This window comes from Macaca nemestrina, chromosome 17, assembly GCF_043159975.1.
Source record: "Macaca nemestrina isolate mMacNem1 chromosome 17, mMacNem.hap1, whole genome shotgun sequence".
Taxonomy (NCBI): Eukaryota; Metazoa; Chordata; class Mammalia; order Primates; family Cercopithecidae; genus Macaca; species Macaca nemestrina.
In genome coordinates this window covers 19,243,485-19,256,056 of record NC_092141.1, presented here as the reverse complement: position 1 = coordinate 19,256,056, position 12,572 = coordinate 19,243,485, and the positions used below count along the sequence as shown (strand labels likewise).

At 49.6% G+C, this 12,572-nt stretch overlaps 2 non-coding genes across 2 annotated transcripts; one reads left to right on the top strand and one right to left on the bottom strand.

Moving 5' to 3' along the window:
- The first annotated feature begins 3,209 nt into the window (after positions 1-3,209).
- Positions 3,210-3,425, top strand: LOC112425015 (small nucleolar RNA U3). The gene has a single exon (XR_011616083.1). It is a non-coding gene; the product is annotated as a small nucleolar RNA U3 (small nucleolar RNA).
- A 2,350-nt stretch (positions 3,426-5,775) lies between these two features.
- LOC112425013 (small nucleolar RNA U3) lies at positions 5,776-5,991 on the bottom strand. The gene has a single exon (XR_003015976.1). It is a non-coding gene; the product is annotated as a small nucleolar RNA U3 (small nucleolar RNA).
- Between the last annotated feature and the right edge of the window lie 6,581 nt (positions 5,992-12,572).

The following is a 12,572-nucleotide window of genomic DNA, read 5'->3' as shown; positions in this document are numbered from 1 at the left end:
TACTCAGGAGGCTGAGGCACGAGAATCACTTGAACCCAGGAGGCAGAGGTTGCAGTGAGCCCAGATTGTGCCACTGCACGCCAGCCTGGGTGATGAAGTGAAACTCTGTCAAAACAGAAATTACTCTCCCGCAGTTCTGGAGGCTCAAAGTCAGGAATCAAAGTGTTGAAGTCTCGAAGGGGGATCCTTCCTCGACTCCTCCAGTGTCTGGAGGCTACTGGCCGTCCTAGTGTTACTAAAACACCAGGGATTCCATCTAGGGCCTGCTGCTCACCTCACAGAAAGCCAATCACTGAGACAATGATTATTGCCAAGGAAGAAGGTTTTAATCAGGTGCTGCAGCTGAGGGGATGGGAGGGATTTACCCCAGGAATGCAGGGGATGGTTTAATATAAGAAAATTGATTAGGCCGGGCGCGGTGGCTCAAGCCTGTAATCCCAGCACTTTGGGAGGCCGAGACGGGCGGATCACAAGGTCAGGAGATCGAGACCAGCCTGGCTAATACGGTGAAACCCCGTCTCTACTAAAAAATACAAAAAAAAACTAGCCGGGTGAGGTGGCGGGCGCCTGTAGTCCCAGCTACTTGGGAGGCTGAGGCAGGAGAATGGCGTAGACCCGGGAGGCGGAGCTTGCAGTGAGCTGAGATGCGGCCACTGCACTCCAGCCTGGGCGACAGAGCGAGACTCCATCTCAAAAAAAAAAAAAAAAGAAAATTGATTAAAGTCTTATACCGCATTAGTAGAACAAAGGGAAAAACACAGTCATTCCAGCTGACACAGAAAAAGCATCTAGGCCGGGCGCGGTGGCTCAAGCCTGTAATCCCAGCACTTTGGGAGGCTGAGACGGGCGGATCACGAGGTCAGATCGAAACCATGCTGGTTAACACGGTGAAACCCCGTCTCTACTAAAAAATAACAAAAAATTAGCCGGGTGAGGTGGCGGGCGCCTGTAGTCCCAGCTACTCGGGAGGCTGAGGCAGGAGAATGGCGTGAACCCAGGAGGCGGAGCTTGCAGTGAGCTGAGATCCGGCCACTGCACTCCAGTCTGGGTGACAGCGCGAGACTCCGTCTCAAAAAAAAAAAAAAAAAAAAAAAAGAAAAAGCATCTAAGAAATTCTAACATTTCATGATTAAAACACAGAGAAAACTGTGAAACGAGGGGATATGTCTTAACATGATAAAAGGTATTTGTGAAAAACCCATAGTTATCATCACACTTAATGGCGAAAGACTAAAAGCTTCCCCCTAAGATCAGGAACAAGACACAGAGGTTCACTTTTACCACTGCTAGTCAATGTTTTTTTCTTTTTTTTTTTAGACAGAGACTTCCTCCGTCGCCCAGGGTGGAGTGCAGTGGCACAATCTTGGCTCACTGCAGCCTCTGCCTCCCAGGTTCAAGCAATTCTCCTGCCTCAGCCTCCCCAGTAGCTGGGATTACAGGCGTGCGCCACCACACCTGGCCAATTTTTGTATTTTTAGTAGAAACGGGGCTTTCACCATGTTGGCCAGGATGGTCTCGATCTCCTGACCTCGTGATCCACCTGTGTCGGCTCCCAAAGTGCTGGGATGACAGGCGTGAGCCACCGCGCCCGGTCCAGTTGTGTTTTTATACACTAGCGAGGAACAATTCAAAAATGTAATTAAGAAAACCGGCCTGGCCGGGCGCGGTGGCTCACGCCTGTAATCCCAGCACTTTGGGAGGCCGAGACGGGTGGATCACGAGGTCAGGAGATCGAGACCATCCTGGCCAACATGGTGAAAGCCCCGTTTCTACTAAAAATACAAAAATTGGCCAGGTGTGGTGGCGCACGCCTGTAATCCCAGCTACTGGGGAGGCTGAGGCAGGAGAATTGCTTGAACCCGGGAGGCAGAGGCTGCAGTGAGCCAAGATTGTGCCACTGCACTCCAGCCTGGGCGGCAGAGCCAGACTCCGTCTCAAAAAAAAAAAAAAAAAAAAAAAAGAAAAGAAAACCGCTGGGCGTGGTAGCTCACACCTGTAGTCCCACACTTTGAGAGGCCTAGGCAGGTGGATCCCTTGAGCCCAGAAGTTCAAGACCATCCTGGGCAATGTGTTGAAACCCCATCCCTACAAAAATTACAAAAAATTATCCGAGCGTGATGGCATGTACCTGTAATCCCAGCTACTCAGGAGGCTGACGTGGGAGGATCACCTGAGCCCTGGAAGTCAAGGCTGCAGTGAGCAGTCACGTCATGCATCATTGCACTCCAGCCTGAAAAAGGAGTGACATTCTGCAACATGTTACAACGTGAATGAACCTTGAAAACAAATATAAGTGAAATAAGCCAGACACAAAAAGACAATATTGCATATTTCCACTTACAGAGGTACCTACAAGAATCAAATTCATAGAGACGGAAAGTAGAAGAGTGCTTACAAGGGTCTGGGCAGAGGGAGGAAAGGGAAGTTTGTTTTATGGGTACTGAGTTTCAGTTTGGGATGTCGAAAAAGTTCTGGAGATAAATAATGCTGATGGTTCCATACCAATGGCTACAGGAATGTACTTAATGCCCCTGAACTGTATGTGTGAGAAATGGTTAAGATGGTACGTTTTACGTCTATTTTATACCATCCCCCCTAAAAAAAATTGTTTTTAAGAGTCAAGATCTCACTCTGTCTCCCAGGCTGGGGTGCAGTGGGGTGACCAAAGTTCACTGCGGCTTCCAACTCAGCCAGCTTCCCTGGCTCAAACGATCATCCCGCTTCAGCCTCCCGAGTAGCTGGGACTACAGACGGTGCCATCACGCCCAGCTCATTGTTGATTCCCCCCGCCCCTTGGTAGAGACGGGATTCTGCTATATTGCCTAGGCTGGTGTCGAACTCGTGGAACAACGGATCCTCCCTCCTGGGCCTGGGCGTGGGCTCGCAAAACGCTGGGATTCCCGGATTACAGGCGGGCGCACCACGCCAGGAGCAAACACTTCCCGGTTTAAAACTTCAGTTTGTGATTGGCTGCCATTCAGCATTATGCTAATTAAGCATGCCTGTTTTTTAAACTTCTTAAAACAATTTTTTAAAATTCCGTTTCCACCTAAAACGTTAAGATTTGTCAAGTGATAATATTCGAGAAGATGTTGCCAAACTATTTTTCTATTTGTTTTCTAATGGCATGGGAAATAGCGAAAGTATCTCGCCATTAGTTAAAAGTGAGCAGCAGATGTAGACCCAGCTGAGGCTGGAACCAGAGCGTTAAGACTATACTTTCAGGGATCATTTCTATAGTTTGTGACTAGAGAAGTTTCTCTGAACGTGTAGAGCACCGAAAACCACGAGGAAGAGACGTAGTGTTCTCTCCTGAGCGTGAAGCAGGCGTTTGGTGTTGCTTCCGTGCAACTGCCATCAGCCATTGATGATCGTTCTTCTCTCCGCTTTGGAGAGTAAGAGGGAGAGAACGCTGTCTGAGTGGTTTTTCTTTATTGCTGGTTTCAAAGACAGACCGCTGGGTGGTTGCTTTCAGGCGTTTGTGGGTGTTGGCATAGGTCTGGTGTCGCAACCAAGTTGTGTGCTTTCGTTTTACGAGCGACAGAACGTGTGTGTGCATCGTCTGTCTGGGTGGTTTTTCAATCTCAGCCTTGGTGGAGAGGATTCTGCTGTACGTCCTGTTGTCTCTCCATTTTTTCGCCTTCTCGCTGCCTCTTTTGACGTCGTTTCCCGCCTGCCACTCCACCCCCAGACGGGGTCTCGGGGTCTCTTGTGCTGCCTGTCGCCCAGGCAGGAGTGCAATGGCGCGATCTCGGCTCATAGCCAACGTCCGCCTTCCGGGCTCAAGGGATCCTCCTAAGTCCTCCCGAGTAGCCGGGGTTACAGGCCAGGCTTTTCTTTTCTTTTCTTTTCTTTTTTTGTAGAAACGGGGTGTCACCATGTTGTTCAGGCTGGTCTCTAACTTCCGACCTCAGGTGATCCGCCGCCTCGGCCTCCGAAAGTGCTGGGATTGCAGGCGTGAGCCGCCGTGCCTGGTCTTATTTTATTTTAGAGACAGGGTCTTCCCATATTGCCCAGGCTGATCTCAAGCTCGTGAGCTGCAAGGAATTGGCCTTGGCCAAAGTGCTAGGATTACAGGCGTGACCCACCACGCCCAGCCACGCGTTGGGTCATGCCTGTAATCCCAGCACTTTTTTTTTTTTTTTTTTTGGAGACGGAGTCTCGCTCTGTTGCCCAGGCTGGAATGCAGTGACGCGATCTCGGTTCACTGCAGCCTCCGCCTCTGGGGTTCAAGAAGGCTGGAGTTCGGCCGGGTGCGGTGGCTCAAGCCTGTAATCCCAGCGCTTTGGGAGGCCGAGACGGGCGGATCACGAGGTCAGGAGATCGAGACCATCCTGGCTAACACGGTGAAACCCCCTCTCTACTAAAAAATACAAAAAACTAGCCGGGCGAGGTGGTGGGCGCCTGTAGTCCCAGCTACTCGGGAGGCTGAGGCAGGAGAATGGCGTAAACCCGGGAGGCGGAGCTTGCAGTGAGCTGAGATCCGGCCACTGCACTCCAGCCTGGGCGACAGAGCGAGACTCCGTCTCAAAAAAAAAAAAAAAAAAAAAAAAAGGCTGGAGTTCAATGGCACAACCTGGACTCACCGCAACCTACGCCTTCCGGGTCCAAGCGATTCTCTTGCCTCAGCTTCGCGAGTAGCTGGGATTACAGGCATGTGCGACAACGCCCAGGTAATTTTATATTTTTATTAGAGACAGGGTTTCTCCATGTTGGCCAGGCTGGTCTCGAACACCTCGGCCTCCTAAACTGCTGGGATTACAGGCGTGAGCCACTGCGCCCTGCCGAGAGTCTATTCCAGCTGCTAGAAGGCACCTGAGGCTGGGCGTGGTGGGTCACGCCTGTAATCCTAGCACTTTGGAAGGCCAATCCCTTGAGCTCACGAGCTTGAGATCAGCCTGGGCAATATGGGAAGACCCTGTCTCTAAAATAAAATAAGACCGGGCACGACGGTTCACGCCTGCAATCCCAGCACTTTGGAGGCCGAGGCGGGCGTATCACCCGAGGTCAGAAGTTCGAGACGAGCCTGAACAACATGGTGACACCCCATTTCTACCAAAAGAAAAAAACCCGGGATGCTGAGGCAGGAGAATGGCGTGAACCCGAAAGGCGGAGCTTGCAGTGAACAGAGATCGCCCCACTGCAGTCCAACCTGGGCGACAGAGCGAGACTCCGTCTCAAACAAAATCAATCAACAATTAAAAAAAAAAAAAAGTCTTCACTGACCGGGCACGGCGGCTCACGCCTGCAATCCCAGCACTTTCGGAGGCCGAGGCGGCGGATCACCTGAGGTCGGAAGTTAGAGACCAGCCTGAACAACATGGTGACACCCCGTTTCTACAAAAAAAGAAAAGAAAAGAAAAGAAAAGCCTGGCCTGTAACCCCGGCTACTCGGGAGGACTTAGGAGGATCCCTTGAGCCCGGAAGGCGGACGTTGGCTATGAGCCGAGATCGCGCCATTGCACTCCTGCCTGGGCGACAGGCAGCACAAGAGACCCCGAGACCCCGTCTGGGGGTGGAGTGGCAGGCGGGAAACGACGTCAAAAGAGGCAGCGAGAAGGCGAAAAAATGGAGAGACAACAGGACGTACAGCAGAATCCTCTCCACCAAGGCTGAGATTGAAAAACCACCCAGACAGACGATGCACACACACGTTCTGTCGCTCGTAAAACGAAAGCACACAACTTGGTTGCGACACCAGACCTATGCCAACACCCACAAACGCCTGAAAGCAACCACCCAGCGGTCTGTCTTTGAAACCAGCAATAAAGAAAAACCACTCAGACAGCGTTCTCTCCCTCTTACTCTCCAAAGCGGAGAGAAGAACGATCATCAATGGCTGATGGCAGTTGCACGGAAGCAACACCAAACGCCTGCTTCACGCTCAGGAGAGAACACTACGTCTCTTCCTCGTGGTTTTCGGTGCTCTACACGTTCAGAGAAACTTCTCTAGTCACAAACTATAGAAATGATCCCTGAAAGTATAGTCTTAACGCTCTGGTTCCAGCCTCAGCTGGGTCTACATCTGCTGCTCACTTTTAACTAATGGCGAGATACTTTCGCTATTTCCCATGCCATTAGAAAACAAATAGAAAAATAGTTTGGCAACATCTTCTCGAATATTATCACTTGACAAATCTTAACGTTTTAGGTGGAAACGGAATTTTAAAAAATTGTTTTAAGAAGTTTAAAAAACAGGCATGCTTAATTAGCATAATGCTGAATGGCAGCCAATCACAAACTGAAGTTTTAAACCGGGAAGTGTTTGCTCCTGGCGTGGTGCGCCCGCCTGTAATCCGGGAATCCCAGCGTTTTGCGAGCCCACGCCCAGGCCCAGGAGGGAGGATCCGTTGTTCCACGAGTTCGACACCAGCCTAGGCAATATAGCAGAATCCCGTCTCTACCAAGGGGCGGGGGGAATCAACAATGAGCTGGGCGTGATGGCACCGTCTGTAGTCCCAGCTACTCGGGAGGCTGAAGCGGGATGATCGTTTGAGCCAGGGAAGCTGGCTGAGTTGGAAGCCGCAGTGAACTTTGGTCACCCCACTGCACCCCAGCCTGGGAGACAGAGTGAGATCTTGACTCTTAAAAACAATTTTTTTTAGGGGGGATGGTATAAAATAGACGTAAAACGTACCATCTTAACCATTTCTCACACATACAGTTCAGGGGCATTAAGTACATTCCTGTAGCCATTGGTATGGAACCATCAGCATTATTTATCTCCAGAACTTTTTCGACATCCCAAACTGAAACTCAGTACCCATAAAACAAACTTCCCTTTCCTCCCTCTGCCCAGACCCTTGTAAGCACTCTTCTACTTTCCGTCTCTATGAATTTGATTCTTGTAGGTACCTCTGTAAGTGGAAATATGCAATATTGTCTTTTTGTGTCTGGCTTATTTCACTTATATTTGTTTTCAAGGTTCATTCACGTTGTAACATGTTGCAGAATGTCACTCCTTTTTCAGGCTGGAGTGCAATGATGCATGACGTGACTGCTCACTGCAGCCTTGACTTCCAGGGCTCAGGTGATCCTCCCACGTCAGCCTCCTGAGTAGCTGGGATTACAGGTACATGCCATCACGCTCGGATAATTTTTTGTAATTTTTGTAGGGATGGGGTTTCAACACATTGCCCAGGATGGTCTTGAACTTCTGGGCTCAAGGGATCCACCTGCCTAGGCCTCTCAAAGTGTGGGACTACAGGTGTGAGCTACCACGCCCAGCGGTTTTCTTTTCTTTTTTTTTTTTTTTTTTTTTTTTGAGACGGAGTCTGGCTCTGCCGCCCAGGCTGGAGTGCAGTGGCACAATCTTGGCTCACTGCAGCCTCTGCCTCCCGGGTTCAAGCAATTCTCCTGCCTCAGCCTCCCCAGTAGCTGGGATTACAGGCGTGCGCCACCACACCTGGCCAATTTTTGTATTTTTAGTAGAAACGGGGCTTTCACCATGTTGGCCAGGATGGTCTCGATCTCCTGACCTCGTGATCCACCCGTCTCGGCCTCCCAAAGTGCTGGGATTACAGGCGTGAGCCACCGCGCCCGGCCAGGCCGGTTTTCTTAATTACATTTTTGAATTGTTCCTCGCTAGTGTATAAAAACACAACTGGACCGGGCGCGGTGGCTCACGCCTGTCATCCCAGCACTTTGGGAGGCCGACACAGGTGGATCACGAGGTCAGGAGATCGAGACCATCCTGGCCAACATGGTGAAAGCCCCGTTTCTACTAAAAATACAAAAATTGGCCAGGTGTGGTGGCGCACGCCTGTAATCCCAGCTACTGGGGAGGCTGAGGCAGGAGAATTGCTTGAACCTGGGAGGCAGAGGCTGCAGTGAGCCAAGATTGTGCCACTGCACTCCACCCTGGGCGACGGAGGAAGTCTCTGTCTAAAAAAAAAAAAGAAAAAAACATTGACTAGCAGTGGTAAAAGTGAACCTCTGTGTCTTGTTCCTGATCTTAGGGGGAAGCTTTTAGTCTTTCGCCATTAAGTGTGATGATAACTATGGGTTTTTCACAAATACCTTTTATCATGTTAAGACATATCCCCTCGTTTCACAGTTTTCTCTGTGTTTTAATCATGAAATGTTAGAATTTCTTAGATGCTTTTTCTTTTTTTTTTTTTTTTTTTTTTTTTGAGACGGAGTCTCGCGCTGTCACCCAGACTGGAGTGCAGTGGCCGGATCTCAGCTCACTGCAAGCTCCGCCTCCTGGGTTCACGCCATTCTCCTGCCTCAGCCTCCCGAGTAGCTGGGACTACAGGCGCCCGCCACCTCACCCGGCTAATTTTTTGTTATTTTTTAGTAGAGACGGGGTTTCACCGTGTTAACCAGCATGGTTTCGATCTGACCTCGTGATCCGCCCGTCTCAGCCTCCCAAAGTGCTGGGATTACAGGCTTGAGCCACCGCGCCCGGCCTAGATGCTTTTTCTGTGTCAGCTGGAATGACTGTGTTTTTCCCTTTGTTCTACTAATGCGGTATAAGACTTTAATCAATTTTCTTTTTTTTTTTTTTTTTGAGATGGAGTCTCGCTCTGTCGCCCAGGCTGGAGTGCAGTGGCCGCATCTCAGCTCACTGCAAGCTCCGCCTCCCGGGTCTACGCCATTCTCCTGCCTCAGCCTCCCAAGTAGCTGGGACTACAGGCGCCCGCCACCTCACCCGGCTAGTTTTTTTTTGTATTTTTTAGTAGAGACGGGGTTTCACCGTATTAGCCAGGCTGGTCTCGATCTCCTGACCTTGTGATCCGCCCGTCTCGGCCTCCCAAAGTGCTGGGATTACAGGCTTGAGCCACCGCGCCCGGCCTAATCAATTTTCTTATATTAAACCATCCCCTGCATTCCTGGGGTAAATCCCTCCCATCCCCTCAGCTGCAGCACCTGATTAAAACCTTCTTCCTTGGCAATAATCATTGTCTCAGTGATTGGCTTTCTGTGAGGTGAGCAGCAGGCCCTAGATGGAATCCCTGGTGTTTTAGTAACACTAGGACGGCCAGTAGCCTCCAGACACTGGAGGAGTCGAGGAAGGATCCCCCTTCGAGACTTCAACACTTTGATTCCTGACTTTGAGCCTCCAGAACTGCGGGAGAGTAATTTCTGTTTTGACAGAGTTTCACTTCATCACCCAGGCTGGCGTGCAGTGGCACAATCTGGGCTCACTGCAACCTCTGCCTCCTGGGTTCAAGTGATTCTCGTGCCTCAGCCTCCTGAGTACCTGGGACTACAGGCATGCGCAAACACGCGTGGCTAATTTTTGTATTTTTAGTAGAGATGGGGCTTTACCATGCTGGTAAATCCAGGATGGTCTGGATCTCTTGACCTCATGACCTGCCCGCCTCGGCCTCTCAAAGTGCTGGGATTACAGGTGTCAGCCACTGCCTGTGGCCTTGGGAGATTTTTTTTTTTTTTTTTTTGAGATGGAGTCTCCCTCTGTCACCCAGGCTGGAATGCAGTGGCACGATCACAGCTCACTGCAAGCTCCGCCTCCCGGGTTCACACCATTCTTCTGCCTCAGCCTCCCGAGTAGCTGGGACTACAGGTGCCCGCCACCACGCCCGGCTAATTTTTTGTATTTTTAGTAGAGACAGGGTTTCACCTTGTTAGCCAGGGTGGTCTCGAGCTCCTGACCTCACGATCCGCCCACCTCGGCCTCCCAAAGTGCTGGGATTACAGGCATGAGCCACCGCGCCCAGCAAGAACTACACTTTAAAGACGTATGTATTAATGGATAAAGAAAGATCTACTATGCCAACACTAATCAAAAGAAAGCAGGAGTCTCTATATGAATTTCAGACAGTACAAACTTCAAAGAAAGGAAAGTCATCAGAAATAGGCCAGGCACAGTGGCTCACACCAGTAATCCCAGCACTCTGGGAGGCCAAGGCGGGCAGATCACCTGAGGCCGGGAGTTCGAGACCAGCCTGGCCAACACGACGAAACCCTGTCTTTACTAAAATACAAAAATTAGCGGGGCGTGGTGGCGCTCGCCTGTAATCCCAGCTACTCTGCAGGCTGAGGCACGGGAATCACTTGAGCGTGGGAGGCAGAGGTTGCATTGAGCCGAGATCATTGCACTCCAGCCTGGTTGACAGAGACCCTGTCTCAAAAAGAAAAGAAAAGGAAAAAGAAAAGTCATCAGGGATAAGTACAGGGCATTACACAATTATTAAGGAGTCAATGCTCAAAGAAGACATAACAATCCTTAACATGTATGATCCTAACAACAGGACATCAAAATATGTGAGGCAGAAAGCGATAGCACTGCAAGGAGAAACTATTATAGCTGGCGACTTCAGTGTCCCTCTATCAGAAATGGACAGATCCAGCAGGCAGAAAATCCGTAACTCAGTAGCACCCTCTATAACTGAATATAATGGAAACCTATAGACTATTTCATACAATGACAGCAGAAAAAAAAAAGAAAAGAAAAACACTTTGGTTTTTCCCGTATCTTAAGCTGGAAAGCAGTGGCACGATCACAGCTCACTGCAGCCTTGAACTCCTGGGCTCAGGAGATACTCCCACCTCAGCACCCTGACTAGTTGGGACTACAGGTGTGCACCTGGCCAATTTTCTTTCTTTTTTTAAAATTTTTTTCATCATGGATGGACCTCAAAATGTCATAATTTTTTTTAAATTTACTTTTCTGTAGAGATGGGAATCTTGCTATGTTGCCCAGGCTAGTCTTGAACTCCTGGCCTCAAGCAATCCTCCTACCTGGGCCTCCCAAAGTTCTAGGATTACAGGTGTGAGCCTGAGTCACCATGCCCAAACACAAATTTTTTTTTATTTTTTGAGACGGAGTTTTACTCTCGTCGCCCAGGCTAGAGTGTAATGGCACGATCTCATCTCACCGCAACGTCCGCCTCCCAGGTTCAAGCGATTCTCCTGCCTCAGCTTCCCGAGTAGCTGGGATTACAGGCATGCGCCACCATGCCTGGCTAATTTTGTATTTTTAGTAGAGATGGGGTTTCTCCATGTTGGCGAGGCTGGTCTCCAACTCCTGACCTCAGGTGATCCACCTGCCTTGGCTTCCCAAAGTGCTGGGATTACAGGTGTGAGCCACCCAGCCCGGCCCAAATAAAATGTTTTCTCTCTCTCTCTCTCTCTCTCTCTCTGTGTGTGTGTGTGTGTGTGTTTCTTTCTTTCTTTCTTTTTTTTTTGAGACACAGTCTTGCTCTGTAGCCCAGGCTGGAGTGCAGTGGAGTGATCTGGGCTCACTGCAATCTCTGTCTCCTGAGTTCAAGCGATTCTCCTGCCTCAGTCTCCAAGTAGCTGGGACCACAGGCGGGTGCCAACATGCCCGGCTAAGTTTTTGTATTTTTAGTAGAGACGGGGTTTCACTCTGTTGGCCAGGAAAGTCTCGATCTCCTGACCTCGTGATTCGCCCGCCTTGGCCTCCCAAAGTGATGGGATTACAGGCGTGACAAATAAAATGTTTTTTAAAGTATCTGTAGGCTGGGCATGGTGGCTCATGCCTGTAATCCCAGCACTGTGGGAAGCCGAGACAGGTGGATCACTTGAGGTCAGGAGTTTGAGACCAGCCTGCCCAATGTGGTGAAACCCATCTCTTCCAAAAATACAAAAATCAGCTGGGAGTGGTGGGCATGCGCCTATAGTCCCAGCTACTCGGGAGGGTAAGGCAGGAGAATCGCTTGAACCCGCGAGGCGGGGGTTGCAGTGAGCCAAGATGGCACCACTGCACTCCAGCCTGGGGGACCAAGCGAGACTCCGTCTGAAAAAAAAAAAAAAAGCTGATTTTTAATTTTACTAAAGAAACATAAAAGAAGTACGTATAGCACCCAAGAGTGATTAGGAGAACACTAAATTGCTTTCCTTTGTAACTCTCTTTAAAGAGAGCCAACTACACTGTTGGCTGTATCGCATTGCTCAAAACACAGGAACAGCAGATGTTTCGAATTAGGGAAACTCAGACTCCTACTACTATCAAATGCTACCGATTCCAAAAGTGGTAAGTTTAAAAAAAAAAAAAAAAAAAAACGGGAGCACGTCGGGCACGGTGGCTCATGCCTGTAATCCCAGCACTTTCGGAGGCCGAGGCGGGAGGATCACGATGTCAGGAGCTGGAGACCAGTTTGGCCAATATGGTGAAATCCCGTCTCTACTAAAAATACAAAAAATTAGCCGGGTGTGGTGGTGCGCGCCTGTAATCCCAGCTACGCAGGAGGCTGAGGTAGGAAACTCGCCTTGAAACCGGGAGGCAGAAGTTGCAGTGAGCCGAGATCGCACCACTGCACTTGAAGCCTGAACGCCACAGCGAGACTCCGTCCAGGGTTGGTGGCAGAGAAGAAAAAGTTCAACTTTAAAAAAAAAAAAAAAAAAAAAAAAAAGCGAGGGCAGAGGAGGTAGCAGGCGGGAAGAAACGAAAACATAGGTAGAACATACCACAGCATCACCTCTGTCAAGATTAAAATTGAAAAATCACCGAGACGAAACACCAGGTTTACCAACGCAAAAAAAGGGAACAGAACTTGCCCATAGATGAAATGAGCTCATTAATGAGGTGAAAGAAAACAACAGCTACTAAATTATTATCTGTCGTCAGACCATTAAGAAAGGAA